The sequence below is a fragment of the Pipistrellus kuhlii genome, unplaced genomic scaffold, assembly GCF_014108245.1.
Source record: "Pipistrellus kuhlii isolate mPipKuh1 unplaced genomic scaffold, mPipKuh1.p scaffold_m20_p_5, whole genome shotgun sequence".
NCBI lineage: Eukaryota > Metazoa > Chordata > Mammalia > Chiroptera > Vespertilionidae > Pipistrellus > Pipistrellus kuhlii.
Window position 1 is genome coordinate 52885978 of NW_023425551.1, and position 14211 is coordinate 52900188.

The window sequence follows — 14211 nt, forward strand, 5'->3', positions numbered from 1 at the left end:
ATAAAATAAGAGGCTGTGAACCTGTCTGTCTCACTGAATTACTAACTTCATGGGGAAAAGGGCTATGGTTTTCTTATTCATTTTTAAATCCTACTGTCTGGCATCAGTTTGCACTGAATAGATATTTGTTGAGTAAAAAAAAAATAAATGAATAGCTGATTTCAAGCTTCTCTAGAAGCAGAAAATTTCTTCATGATATGAGTTTGGTAATAATTTAACACAGGTCTCTATACTTAGTAGTAGGTAATCTAATTTAATTAGGTAGCTTATTTAATTTACCCTTTGACTGTGGTTAAAAGTCAGAAAATTCATGATGATTAGAAGACCAAGATCAAGTGCCACTTTTGATTTTTTCCAGAAGGTAGAGCAAAAGAGAGATCAAGAGATAGAGGGAAGAAAGAGGGAGGAAGGGAGGGAAAGAGAAAGAAGGCTTTGTTTAAAACAGCCTTACACTTTTCTTATTTTTATAAGTTTCAGCTTAATGTTATAGGATTTGAGATGCACAAAACTAAGCAAAACATTGCGTTGTGAAGACCTACTACTTTCACAAAGTATTTTGAAGTCTATAATCTCATTCAATATCAATAAAAATGCAGGTATCATTATCTATATATATATAATGCTAATATGCTAAGTGTTCGTCCAGCTGGTAGCTGTGATGTGCACTAGCCGCCAGGGGGCAGACGCTCAACACAGGAGCTGCTAAGCAGCAGTGACTTTGCAGCAGCGGTTCTCAGGTGACTCACTCCAAAACCAGAGAGAAGGGAGCCCAATTCCACCTTTGGCGGGGGTTATGTTGTTGCTGGGGCACTGTCAGCCACAAATCTGTTTTATTGCACATTTATATTTGCATTCCACACCCTGTATGACAGTAACTTTGCAGAGTGCCCTTTCACATTCCAGGACCTTACTCCACAGATACCCTTTGAGCCATGGCGCCACTCCAAATGTGGCCCGCCAGGGAGGGACCATGGGAGGTTGGCTCCAGGGCATGTCAGGACTATTTTGTTCAATCCTGCCCCACCGGCCACCTTCAAATTAATTTCCTTTCAATGTGCACAAATCTGTGCACTGGGTCACTGGTATTTTATAATGAGGAAACTGAGGTCCAGATGGGTTAGTTAGGGGTTCATCCAGATTTCAGCTTAGGCCTCCTCCTTCTTAGTCCAGTGCTCTTTCCACAGCTTGTTCTCATCAACCTTCTGTAGCTACTGAGCCATGTCCCCCATTCAGTGTTTATTCTTAAGGACCCAAGAGGGAGTTAGGATTTTCTGAGTACCTGAGCTCTAGACAGTTTTATTTCTGAAAGTGGGGAAACCATAACTTCTTTTTCTGGTCTGTGTTGGGTGAGGTGTTGGGTGGGGAGTGGGGTGGAGGAGAAGATGACTTAAGAGTGGAGATGCTATTTTCCTTTTTGTTTTTGTTAGGCTCCAGGGCAATGATTTTCAACCCGTGTGCTGGAAGAATTTTTTAAAAACATATAATATCTTTTATTATATGATATAAATGATCATATTTAGTCAGGATCATTGACCTCTGTTCCTTTAAGATTGTCAAGTGAAAAAATGACAACAGCCAACACAAACAATAGCTCTTCAGTGTAAATGAATCAAAATTATAACTATTTTTTGTAGGTTGACAAAAACTATATTTTTTGGCATGCAGCAGAATTTAAGTAATGACTTTATGTGTGCCATGAGATGAAAAAGGTTGGATACTAGGGGAGTACTGATGATTGTTTGAGATAAACCTTTGTTTGGAGCTGTTAGCATCAGAGGTATTATTTTCAACCTACCCTAATCTGTTCCTGTTCTCATCTGTGTGTGCACATAGATAAGGAAACCCCTGGGGTGAAGAGAAATAGAAAACATTACAAAACTCAAATTTAAACAAACCAACAAACAAACCTGATTGGTATTACCATTTACCTTTGGATGAAAATCATATTTGCATTTCCCACTGAAAGATGACATTTTCCAGAGCACCACCATTACTAAAAATAGCTTCTCCACTCAGAAATGTGGTTAATGTTTTGCCTATTAACATTTATTGTGTAAGGAGGCAGAGCAAATTAGTTCAGCTTTTTAAGCTGCCCCCAGCAGACGTTGACCTGAGTGGAGGGTACAATGGCTGCTTTTGAAATCACAAAACAATGTCACTTCTCTCCAGGCAGGGTGGCCTGTGTGGAGCTGGTGGCTCTTCCAGGCTCTAATTTCTGTAGAAGGCTGTTATATCATGGTGGATTCTGAAAGGCATTTAAGGTTCATGTGGCTTTTATGTTCATCATATTGTCAGATATGAATCCATAGCCTGGGCTTTCAAACACAGGGTGAGGCACACATAGGTTTACAGTTGTTTGCTTGGAAACTAATACAGTAATTAATAAATAACAATAGAAAAAACTCTGTGTTTCATGTACTCACAACTGAAAACTTACTTTTGCCCCACTCCTGTATAGACCCACAGACCTAGGACATCGAAGAAATTAGCAAGAAAACTCCAAAGAAATACATTTTGCTCTCCATTAATTTTTATGAGTATAGGATACCTTAGCTTACACAATAAATGTATTTCTGAGTAGAAATAAGTAAGTAAAAAGTGGAAGATACTTGTGGGGGAGTTGGTGAACAAAAAGAGACATGAAACACCTGATATTTTAAGGAATTTCATGGTGCATTCATTTGCAAAGCAAATAATTCATCCTCCACATACTTACATGTGCTCACATACATATGTAGGTATGTGCACTTGTAAATGCAGATTGCGCAATATTAGACTTGTTAAAAATGAGGATGTTCCTATATTTAGAGCTGGCAATATTTGTTCTTGTAGCCAACACCTGTACTTCATTAGCATTATCACATGGGTGGGAGGGGGAGGGTGTTGCAGTTAAGAGTGGGAGGCAGTTAGCATTAGGAATCATGAGTAAGCTGGTAAAAATGTGGCAGCTATGTGCCAGGTTTGCCAGACTAAAGATAAGAAAACAAATCTATATAAAGATTTTGTACTGAGAGGAAAGGCAGGGATATGCCTTGTGAAGCAAGTTATCTCAGCTCAGGCCTATACTAGTATGCCATTTGGCTGGACATGTCTGAGCATTTAGTGTGTTGTCTCCTAGACTTTCACAGTCCACCTATCACTCTTCCTTTATACATGACTCATATACCCTTCCTCTGAAGGTGGTGTTCCAAGATTCTATAAAATATTGGGACCCACAGGCATTTTGAGATATCTTACTTACCTCTATTATTCTATATATGTGAAACTGACACTCAATGTATGTGAGTTGCCAGGGTTGCTCAGCACTTTAGTTTCATTTGCTCTCGACCTAAATTCTCTGTCTTATCTCCCCAATATTATAAGCTCTCTTCTCTGTGTGTCAGCCTACTGTTCTGTCTCTCAGTCCAATGCCCATCTGTATCATTTACACTTTAGAGATGTTCAAGGGTGTTTTTTTTTTTATATTTGTTCTTCACTTTAGAATTTCTTTCAAGCAGTCTAATGTGAACTTTGAGGCCAAAGCCATTCTGTGAAAAGATGAAATCATTTTAGGTAAGAGAAATAGAGTTAAGAGAAATGTTTCACATCATGGAGATGGAATAGCCATGACGTTTGGTTGTGATCTGGGAGTGAGAAAAATGGGAAGATAGCAGTGCCATATGGCCATGGGCTGGGTAGTATACCAACTGGGGGGCTTCATATGCACTACTCTATGAGGGTTTTGCCCTGAAGTTGTGCAACAGCCTAGCCTTGGGGGACTGGAGCTGCTAAACAAAAGAAGTAGGGTGGCCCAGCCAGGGTGGCTCAGTGATTAAATGTTGGCCCATGAACCAGGAGGTCACAGTTCAATTTCCAGTCAGGGCACATACCCAGGTTGCGGCTGGATCCCCAGTGGTGTCCCTTGTTTTCAAGTCACACCTTAGTAGATGGTGCAGGAGGCAGCCAATTCATGTATCTCTCTCATCTCTCTCTCATTCTATATCACTGTCCCTCTCCCTTCCCATCTCTAAAATTAAAAAAGAAACAAACATTTTTTTTTTTTTAAAGAAGTAGGGTGACACACAGAGAAAATGGCTTATAATATTGGGGAGATAAGAATAACATTAGGCCCTGACTGGTATTGCTCAGAGGTTAGAATAACGTCAGTCTGCCTGTAGGAGATGTACCTTGAAGTGACTTGGGGACAAGGAGGAGGTGAGGTCCACACAGGCTTTTTATGCTAATTTCTCTTTCTCAGACTCCCTGTTGATCTCTTCATTCTCTCCAACTCTGTATCCAAGGTTCTGGACATTAGAAATAGTTCTGTAGATTTTCTGGTTCTAGAGGCCTGCCACCTAGGGAATCTATTCTTCTCTAAGTGGGAATTTGTTGAACCAACATTATAAACAACATGACCTTTATTGTTAGCATTGGCACCTTGCAAAAATTTGCAAATTTGCTGCCCAGATATCCAGGGAACTCTTGAAGTGCACCTCTAACAGACATGTATTAGAAACAGAGCTGTCCTTCCCAGGAACCTTTGCATTTTAAGGTGTCTTGTCCTGAACTGGTGATATCATGACCCTTGTAGACAAAAGCTTGTTGTTTCAGTACAGTGACTGGCTGGCATTGCCAGCATAGAAATAGCAGGAATAGTTTTGTGTCATTGACTGCTTCCAATAACAAATGCTTTTCAATAAATTGGAACATTTTTACTCTCTGGGTGAAAAACTGGTCACATATTTCCCAGACTAAGCTGAAAATAATAAAATAGAACACCCAGACCATTATTTAGACACCATGATTAATTTCCCTGTGTATTTGTCCAAAAATAGCACTTTAAAGAAGTTATTCAATTTGGCTGTACTGAAAATGACTAAAGTTCAAAGGAAATGGTACTGAAATAAAAAAAAAACATAATTCAGGAAAACTTGGCAGAAGGATATTCTTATAAAATGATTAAAAAACAGGATCCTGCCTTGGCTGGTGTGGCTCAGTTGGTTGGAGCATCGCTCTGTACACTGAAAGATTGTGGGTTCGATTCCTGGTCAGGGCACATACCTGGGTTATGGGTTTGATTCTAGGTCAGAATTTATAGGAAGACAATAGATCGGTGTTTCTCTCTCACTCTTCTCTCTCCCCCTCTTTCTCCTCTCTCTAAAATCAATAAGCATGTCCCCAGGTGAGGATTAAAATAACAACGACAACACAGGATCCTAATTCTTTCTTTTTCTTAATGCGGAAAAAAAAAAAAAAGCTATTTTATGTAGTAAATTTTCTTGATATATTCCACTTGAAAATATTTTTTTTAAAAAACTAACCTCAAACGGGTTTCATAATTTTTCCCTTTATCCTTTTAGTTAGTTCTCTTTCACCTGTGTAAAAGGAGGCTCAGAGAAGGCCGGATACCATAACTTTGTATTTTCCAACCTGAGATAGAGACAGAGTCATCCATACATTGAGAAATCTACCTTTATCCTGGGAGACAGGCAGAAGAAGGTGTTGCATTTCAGAGATCATTTATGGAATAGATAATATGCCTGCAGGTAGTTAAAAGTTTTCTCTTTTCTCTCCTTCTGGGGTTCCTAGCCATTTTCTTTAATATTGTTCACTAGTTATTCTTTTCCGCTCTACCACCTACTATAGTTGAGCCCTCTATCTGCTCTTCTTTCTCAATAAGAGTTCATTCATTCTTAGGGCATTACTTAATTGATTGACCATACAGTATTTACAAAATGTTGCTGTGCTAGAAGTCTGAGGAATGCAAAAGTGAAGAATAATAATAATACTCATTATTTGATGAGTTCCTACTATGTGCCAAGCATGGCGTTAGGCACTGATTATTCCAGCAGTCATGAAGAAAGTTTGTGACCTGATAGTATAGATGAGAATGTATAGGAATTAATATTCTATAGGATAATTGAAATGCAAATTTTGGGAGTACAAAGGAGGGAAAGATTATGAAAATTTCAAGAACTGAATACAAGCTTCATTGAAGAATTGATCCTTGAAGAAATGGTTAGGTTTGGATGGGTAGAGATTAGTGCAGAGGCAGCATGAACAGAATCAAACACAGACTGGGTGGGAAAGTGTGGGTAATGTTCATCAGTGAACAATCCGACTCAGTGGAGAAGTATTTGGTGGAAGTAAAACTATGCCACTATTGGAGACTATAAACAAAACATCTAAAAAACAATGGTTAGAAGGTATGAGGATCCCAAGGGAGTGGAATGATGCAGAAGCCAAGAGAGTCAAGATTGTCAAGAAGAAGGGAGGGGTGTGTCAGGCATTTCAGCAAAAAATGTCAGTTAGGCCAAAACCAGTTTGGCTTAGTGGATAGAGCATCAACCTTTGGACTGAAAGGTCCCAGGTTCGATTCTGGTCAAGGGCATGTACCTTGGTTACGGGCACATCCCCAGTGTGTGTGTGTGTGTGTGTGTGTGTGTGTGTGTATGTGTGTGCAAGAGGCAGCTGATCGATGATTCTCTCTCATCGATCTTTCTTTCTTTCTTTCTTTCTTTCTTTCTTTCTTTCTTTCTCTTTCTTTCTTTTTTTAAAAAATATATTTTATTGATTTTTTTACAGAGAGGAAGGGAGAGGGATAGAGAGTTAGAAACATCAATAAGAGAGAAACATCAATCAGCTGCCTCTTGCACACCCCCTAATGGGGATGTGCCCACAACTAAGGTACATGCCCTTGATCGGAATCGAACCCGGGACCCTTCAGTTTGTAGGCTGACACTCTATCCACTGAGCCAAACCTGTTTTGGCTCTCATTGATGTTTCTAACTCTCTATCCCTCTCTGTAAAAAAAAAAAAAAAAAAAAAAAAAAAAAAAATCAATAAAAAATATATATTTTTTAAAATCTCAGTTGGTTATAACAGAAGGGTGTTTATTGAATTTTTTAATCTGAAGCTCATTGGGAACATTTGCCAGAGCAGTTTCAATGAGTTTAAGCTTATTTTTATTGGTTTGAGAAGTGAAGGGAAGTTAGAGAATTAGAGGAACATGTTTCTGTTGAAAATCCAGGAATTTAGAAAAAAAAATTTATAAGAGTTATTAAATTTTCCTGTTTACTGTTGTTGTTTTGTTTTGTATGACATAGCCAAATATCCTTCCTCCCTTATTTTTTTTTTTTAAACAAAGCAATAAATTGTTTGGCATGGCATATGTCCTTAGTACACATTTGTTGACCACCTGCTTTGAAATCACCATGTTGCTTTTCTCTACCTTTAAATTTTAAGTGAAAAATGGGATTATGAAAAAGTAAAAGGCTAAAACAGTGTGTCTTGAATGCCAAGTCCTGTGGGGAAGTGTAGAACTCGAAAGGTTTGGTAGTTGACCTTATTAGTGTTGACTTTGAATCTTGATTTAGTTCCTGACTATATAATAATGGGTTGTTATGATCATTATTTTACAGATGCTGTTTGGAGAGCTTTGGATAAGAAAGGAGGACAAAGATAGGATAGTAGCTAGAGGGAAACTCAGGTGAAGGGAGAGTTTTGAAAAATGAGAGAAACTTGACTGTGTTTATAGGTTAAGGGGTTATAGGACCCGAAAGGAGCAGAGTCAAGGATAGAAGAAAGAGCAAAGGTTTTTGACCAAGCAGAGTCTTGGAGAAGGCAGGATGGAATGAAAGGTATGGTTTTGGGGGTGACCTTGGGTTTGCCCTTGAAAAGAAGAGAGGCCCTTCATCTTCTGTGACAGAGAGAAAGAGAAAGAACGGGTGGGGATGAAGATAACGTTTATAACAGAGCAGTGGGCAGTTGAAGGAAATCTCCCTAAAGCTTCAGCTTTTTCAGCAAGAAAAAGACAAAGTTATGTTCTGCTGAAAATGAGACCTGTGCCACGTAATTTTGATGTGCTCATAATTCTGGTGTGCTGCAGGGGGAATGCTACGGGAAAGTGGTTGTGGGTAAATAGGAGTGTTAATGAGTGGAGTTTAGGATTCAGCCAGCAGAGAACCATGTGTTTGCAGTGGCACAGTCTGTTTAGATATATTATATAGCACGAAATCTAGGGTTGCAGTTGTCCAAGTGGCAGAAGTGAAAGAAATGGAGACAATGCCGAGCAAGAAAGAGATATAGGGAGGAATGAGCAGGGCCATGGGGGAAGGGCACGAGAGGGCTGGAGAGGCTTGAATCTGGGCTATTTGCGTTTTCATTTTTCATTTTTCAATATATATATATTTTATTGATTTTTTTTACAGAGAGAAAGGGAGAGTGACAGAGAGCTAGAAACATCGAAGAGAGAGAAACATTGACTAGTTGCCTCCTACACTGGGGATATGCCCGCAACCAATGTACATGCCCATGACCAGAATCGAACCCGGGACCCCTCAGTCCGCAGGCCAACGCTCTATCCACTGAGCCAAGCCAGTTTCGGCTGCACTTTTATTTTCTGTGTGCTGTAGTTTTAACTAATGCAAGGTCTTGGGTGTGGTCCCGGGGTGTAGAAGTGAGGCAAGTAGAATTAATGAAATTGAGGAATGGTACAGTTAAGATATTGGCTAAATTTCCTATATCAATGTTAAAGCTTCGGAGGATGATGCTTCTTGGAGCTGAGAACAAGTCTGTTTCATTTAATAAATCTGAGGGCTGAGGACCAGAAGGTCAGTAGATAACTGCTTCCAGAACTTTTTTTCTGAAGTGTTTCTCTGATCATGTCATTCTGTTCTTAGGAATTTAAGAGTTCTCTAACCCTCTCTGAAATTTATATTGCTCTGACTGGCTTGAAAAACCTACTTATTAACTGATGACACCCCCTTAGCTATGAAAGTTCATCTTTAGAATTCCTTAACATGACATTCTTAATGTCTGCAAAAGACTCTGAACTATATAAAGTATCAGAGTATAGTATGTATAATGCTATTGAATTAATAATAATGGTCCCAAATATTTACAAGGTTATCCCTACTTCTCTGCTATGATTCTGCTTATCTGTCATTTAACAACAGATGCCATGATGAGTGGAAAAGAAAGCTATGGTACATTTACACAATGAAATACTACTCAGCAGTAAAAACAAAGGAAATCTTATCTTTTGGGATAGCATGGATATACCTGGAGATATTATGCTAAGTGAAATAAGCCAGTCAGAGAAAGATAAGTACCATACAATTTCACTTACATGTGGAATCTAATGAACAAAATAAACTAACAAAATAGAAACAGACTCATAGATATAGAGAACAGACTGAGAACTGTCAGAGGGTAGGAGATAGGGGGACTGGGAGAAAAAGGTGAAGGGATTAAGCAAAAAAAACAAACACACACACAAGACAAAACCTCATGGACAGACAACAGTATAGTGATTACCTAAGGGAAAGGGAGTTGGGGAGAGGTAGAAGAGGGTAAAGGTTGATGGAAGGAAACTTGACTTTGGGTGGTGAACATGCAATACATATTACAGATGATGTGCTCGGATTGTACACCTGAGACCTCTATAATTTTATTAACCATTGTCACCCCAATAAATTCAATATTTTTAAAAATGAAAAAAATCCTCCATTGGGGATGTGATGATCAGTTCAGACGGAATTACCTGGTACAGCCAAGCACAGTAGGGTTATACTAAAGGACTGCCATTTATCATTTTTTTCTTTAGAAATGGCTTTTTTTCCTAAGTGAGTTCTGTTTGTCACATGGTAAGGCTTTCTGTGAATCTCTGTACTTCTGAAGAATGAAGCTTTTAGCTACTCTCTATGGCTTTTAGAATTGATGACTCACCTGCCCTTAATATGCTCCATCTTTAGAATCTCAGGCTGAGGTCACCCTGAGCGAGGCTGCCCAGTGAACCCTCACACCACCCAAATTGTCAGCGTGCTGAGAATGGTATGTCTTTGCTAAGTTTAGGAAAGAGACAGGTTGCTTTCTGGTTAAAACCAGGACCAGATCTTATTTGTTGTTGAATCTGATGCTTCAGAATTTCATGTGTCTGGTAGTATTGTCATTGTTTTGGCAAAGAGCTTTCTTTGGTGTCACTGATCAGGCAGAATCAGAAAGTTGGCTTCTCTGCAGTGAGAATAATGTATCATGGGCACGATAGGGGAAAATCTTACTTTTATCAAGAAATTTAAAAAATATATATTAATAAAGAATGTTCCAAAAAGTAAGTCTATTTATTATTTTATGAATCCCTGAATAATGGAAAATACTTATATAGGTATTATGTGAAAGATGGAGACAGCCCTCTACCCCCTGCCAAATGACTATAACTTGTATTTTTTGTTTAGTGAAAATGACCTTTATTATTTTAGTAAACAAAACTATATCTAAATATCCAACTTACCTGTTTCCCAGTTTTGGGGGCATGTTCTCTTGTTACAAGGAACCATTTTTATGTAAAATTAGGGGTTGTATTGATAACTGTTATGATATATATTTGGTAAATGGAGTATAATTGAGGCATAAAGCTTTGTAATTTCAGAAGGACTTGGAGAAGTAAGATCCAGACCTGTGCTATCCCAAGCAACTTTCTATGAAGAAAGAAATATTCTACATCTGTACTGTCCTATATGATAGTCAGTAGCTATGTGGGACTTGTGAGCATGTGAAATATGGCTAATATGGCTGAGGAACTGGATTTAAATTTTTAATGATAATTAACTTAAATTTAAATACCCACATGTGGCTAGTGACTACCAAATCAACAACACAGAGATAGAGAAACAACATGGTACTCATCTGAAAGATAGAGAACAACAGGAAAAAGTCAAGTCGGAACACAGACCCTTAGAAAACACCCATGGTAGGAGGGGAGAAAAGAAAAGACCAAGGAAGACGAGAGGACATGGTTAAAGAGAAAGGAAAACAGATCAGAGCCGTGATGTGTCAGGGGCACCGGGAGGAGAGAGTCTCAGGAAGGGGACATTCCCAGTCCTCAGAGCTGCTGCAAAGCTGGCGGGTGAAAAGTGAGAACATGTCATTTATTGAGCTGACATTTAAAAGGTGAAGTGACAAGAGGTAGTCGTGGCCGAGTGGTTAAGGCGATGGACTAAAAGGTGAAGTGACAAAGGAATAGTGCTAATGACAGATGGCTGGTGTCCAGGAGCTTGGCCAGAATTCACTTTTGAGAATTCTGTAGGTAGAGAAAGGTGGCAGGGCTGGGATCTGAAGGAATGGTAGAAGAGGCGAGGCCAAAGCATTTTAAAGAAAATTCCAGACATGCTATCATTTCACCCGGCAATAAGGAGATTATAATGACTGTCTTCAGGGCAGGTACCATCTAGTCCCAGGTTGAGAGATAGCTCTGCCACTAATCTTGGCCTAACACATCCAGTGAGAAAATTCACAAAGTGGTGCAGGGGGAAGGTAACAGGCAGAGGACAAAGCCAGGATGTGTACCGTCACCTGATGTTTCCTTGGAACATCCTCACTGTTGGTCACTAGGCTGAAGGTTCTGCCAAGCCACTTCTGGATTCAACAGGCAGCACTTTTAGGAAAAAATTTAAACAGTAATCCACTTTCTGTTTATTTATTATTTTTTAAAAAAATTTTATATTAACCAAATGGAATTACAAAGTAATTTTCTAAAAGCATCTATCTGGTCTGTCTACTAGGAGTTTGTAATTTAAAATAGTTCTTGAAAAGAAAGACACGGACAAATAGAAATTTTGTTTAAAATAGTCAAACAAGCCCAACCGGTGTGGCTCAGTGATTGAGCATCAACCTATGAACCTGGAGGTTAGGGTTCGATTCCCCATCAGGACTCATGCCTGCCTGGGTTGTATAGCCTTAATCCCTAGTAGGGGGCATGCAGGAGGCAGCTGATCAATGATTCTCTCTGATCATTGATGTTTCTATCTCCCTTGCTCTCTGAAATCAATAAAAATATATTTTTTAAAAATAGTCAAACAATGTAGAAAATGGTAGAGAAGAATGTACCTATGTGAGGCTATAGGTAACTGAATAGGATGGAGAGAGAGTGGGGAGTAGGCATGTAGTCAGAAAAAGATTATGAAAAATGTCCTAAATTTTTAATGTCCCAATTCCCTGGGAAACAGAGACCTTGATGAGACAATAATTCCATGTCTAAAGAACCCTAGGAGATTTGATCAATCTTGCTACTTTTATGTAAAAACTTTCCAGGTCCCTGACAAGCTAGAGATACAGATCATGGAGGAGCTAGCAGAAGGGGTCAGGGAGATTGTGCTTCATCTAAGTCAAGTGCTTCTTTCTGGTTCACACTATTCATATACAACGTTTTGGTCATTATTACATGTTGTTTTTTAAGAGTAAAATGCAGAACAGCATCACTACACCATGGTAGGTTTAAATTGATGATGTCACTGTAACAGCACTGCTTACAATTGCTAGCAACTTGACAATGTTTACAAATTCCAGGGCCAGCTTCTAACCTCTTCTTTATTCCCTTCTCTCTTCTGAACAGTTCAATGGCACTCGGGAAAGTCCCTGGGCAAAAACTTAGTAGATAAAGAATGGCCCTTTTTAGGTACTTTCTTCCTCATGACCTTCCCTTGTTTTGGCCTCAGTGACCTTCAGGAGACGTTCCCTGGAACAGTGGTGATGAGGGCTTGTTCACCTTGTGTGACCTGTGACCTGAGGTTTGCAAATGGGGTTTTTAAGCGCAGACAATGTGTAGACTATTTTCTTTGCAAAGCTAACTGGTCCAGGTTAGCTTTTTTTAAAACCTGAAAACAAGTATAATATGAACTGTGTTCTGAAACAATCAGAATGTGCACACTTATTTTTTTCTCTTCTTTAATGGAATGTAAATTTTGGCCTTTGAATTGACAAAGACAATCATTTGACCTCAGATAAGATCACAGTTGCATACAGCACTGAAGCCCTGGCTATTTCTTCTCTTTGCAATATCTGACATGACTTGTTTATAGGCGGTTGTGGCATAACATGTCAGCCTTGAAATGCCAGGTATGCTGACTGCAAAATCTGACCTGATGAGCATCACATCAACCAATCATAGACCAGTCTCAAAACATATAGAGCTCTCAAAGACAACCTGGCTGGGTAGATCAGTTGGTTAGAATGTTGTTCTGATATGTGGGTTCTATCCCTGGTCAGGATGCATACAAAGAATTAACCAATTAATGATAAATAAGTGAAATGACAAAATCTCTCTCTCTCTCTCTCTCTCTCTCTCTCTCTCTCTCTCTCTCTCTCATATTAATTTTTTTTTTAAGAGAGAGAGCTCAAAGAGAGTCATGTTACATGGCTGTCAACAGAGAAATAGTTTTATCCAAACCATCTATATTTAAAAGAGAAAGCAGGGCACTGGTGAAGATTGTGAAAATTATTTTCCTGTGATATAGTACATAATCGAAAGAAAGGGTGTAAACTTTGATTCACAAAGACCATTGTCATTTGGATCTGTTTGCCTAGCGTGTAATGCTATCTGTGGACACAGTCTTGTTCTTCAACAATGTATATATTTGTATTGGCAGGAAAGAACTTCTATGGACCTTTCTGAACAGCAGCCATTAATCACTAATACTACTTTGTCCCACGTTAAACGTTTCCTGATCAAGAGCCTGAGAGGAAACCAAACACAATGTGCACACATTTTAGCAGACCCTGCTCTCCCCCTGCTTTTTAAAGGTAGTAATAATGAGAACACATTTGCAAGTTCATGGTTCTCTGGGGAATAGCTGATTTATGAAGTAAATCGCGATAAACCAAAGGTTTGTATGCTCCTAAGCAGATGAAGAAAATGGTCTCAAGGGCTGAAAAGCAACACTTGCACCAATGAAAGTGAATCTCCCTTGAGTAGTGGTGTTACTGTTTTTTAAATGTAAATGGATCTGCCCTGTATCAACATATTATAGCCCTAGCACTGAAAAATGTTTTATATGTTATATGTGTGTGTGTATGTTACCTAATATATATGTATATAATTTTTTTTGCTAATTAGAAAAATCATATATATGATTTTTTTAATTAGTAAAAAAAAAATTACACTTGTTTTCAGGTTTTTTTAAAACCTGAAAACAAGTATAATATGAACTGTGTTCTGAAACAATCAGAATGTGCACACTTATTTTTTTTTTTTCTTTAATGGAATGTAAATTCTGGGCTTTGAATTGACAAAGACAATCATTTGACCTCAGATAAGATCACAGTTGCATACAGTACTTAAGCCCTGGATATATCTTCTCTTTGCGATATCTGGCATGACTTGTTTATAGGCGGCTGTGGCATAACATGTCAGCCTTGAAGTGCCAGGTATGCTGACTGCAAAATACCTGGCAAAGA

At 38.7% G+C, this 14211-nt stretch overlaps 1 protein-coding gene across 2 annotated transcripts in view; it reads left to right on the forward strand.

The window, feature by feature from the left end:
* Positions 1-14211, forward strand: part of FILIP1 (filamin A interacting protein 1) — a 166247-nt gene that overhangs the window by 65699 nt on the left and 86337 nt on the right. The window lies entirely within an intron of this gene.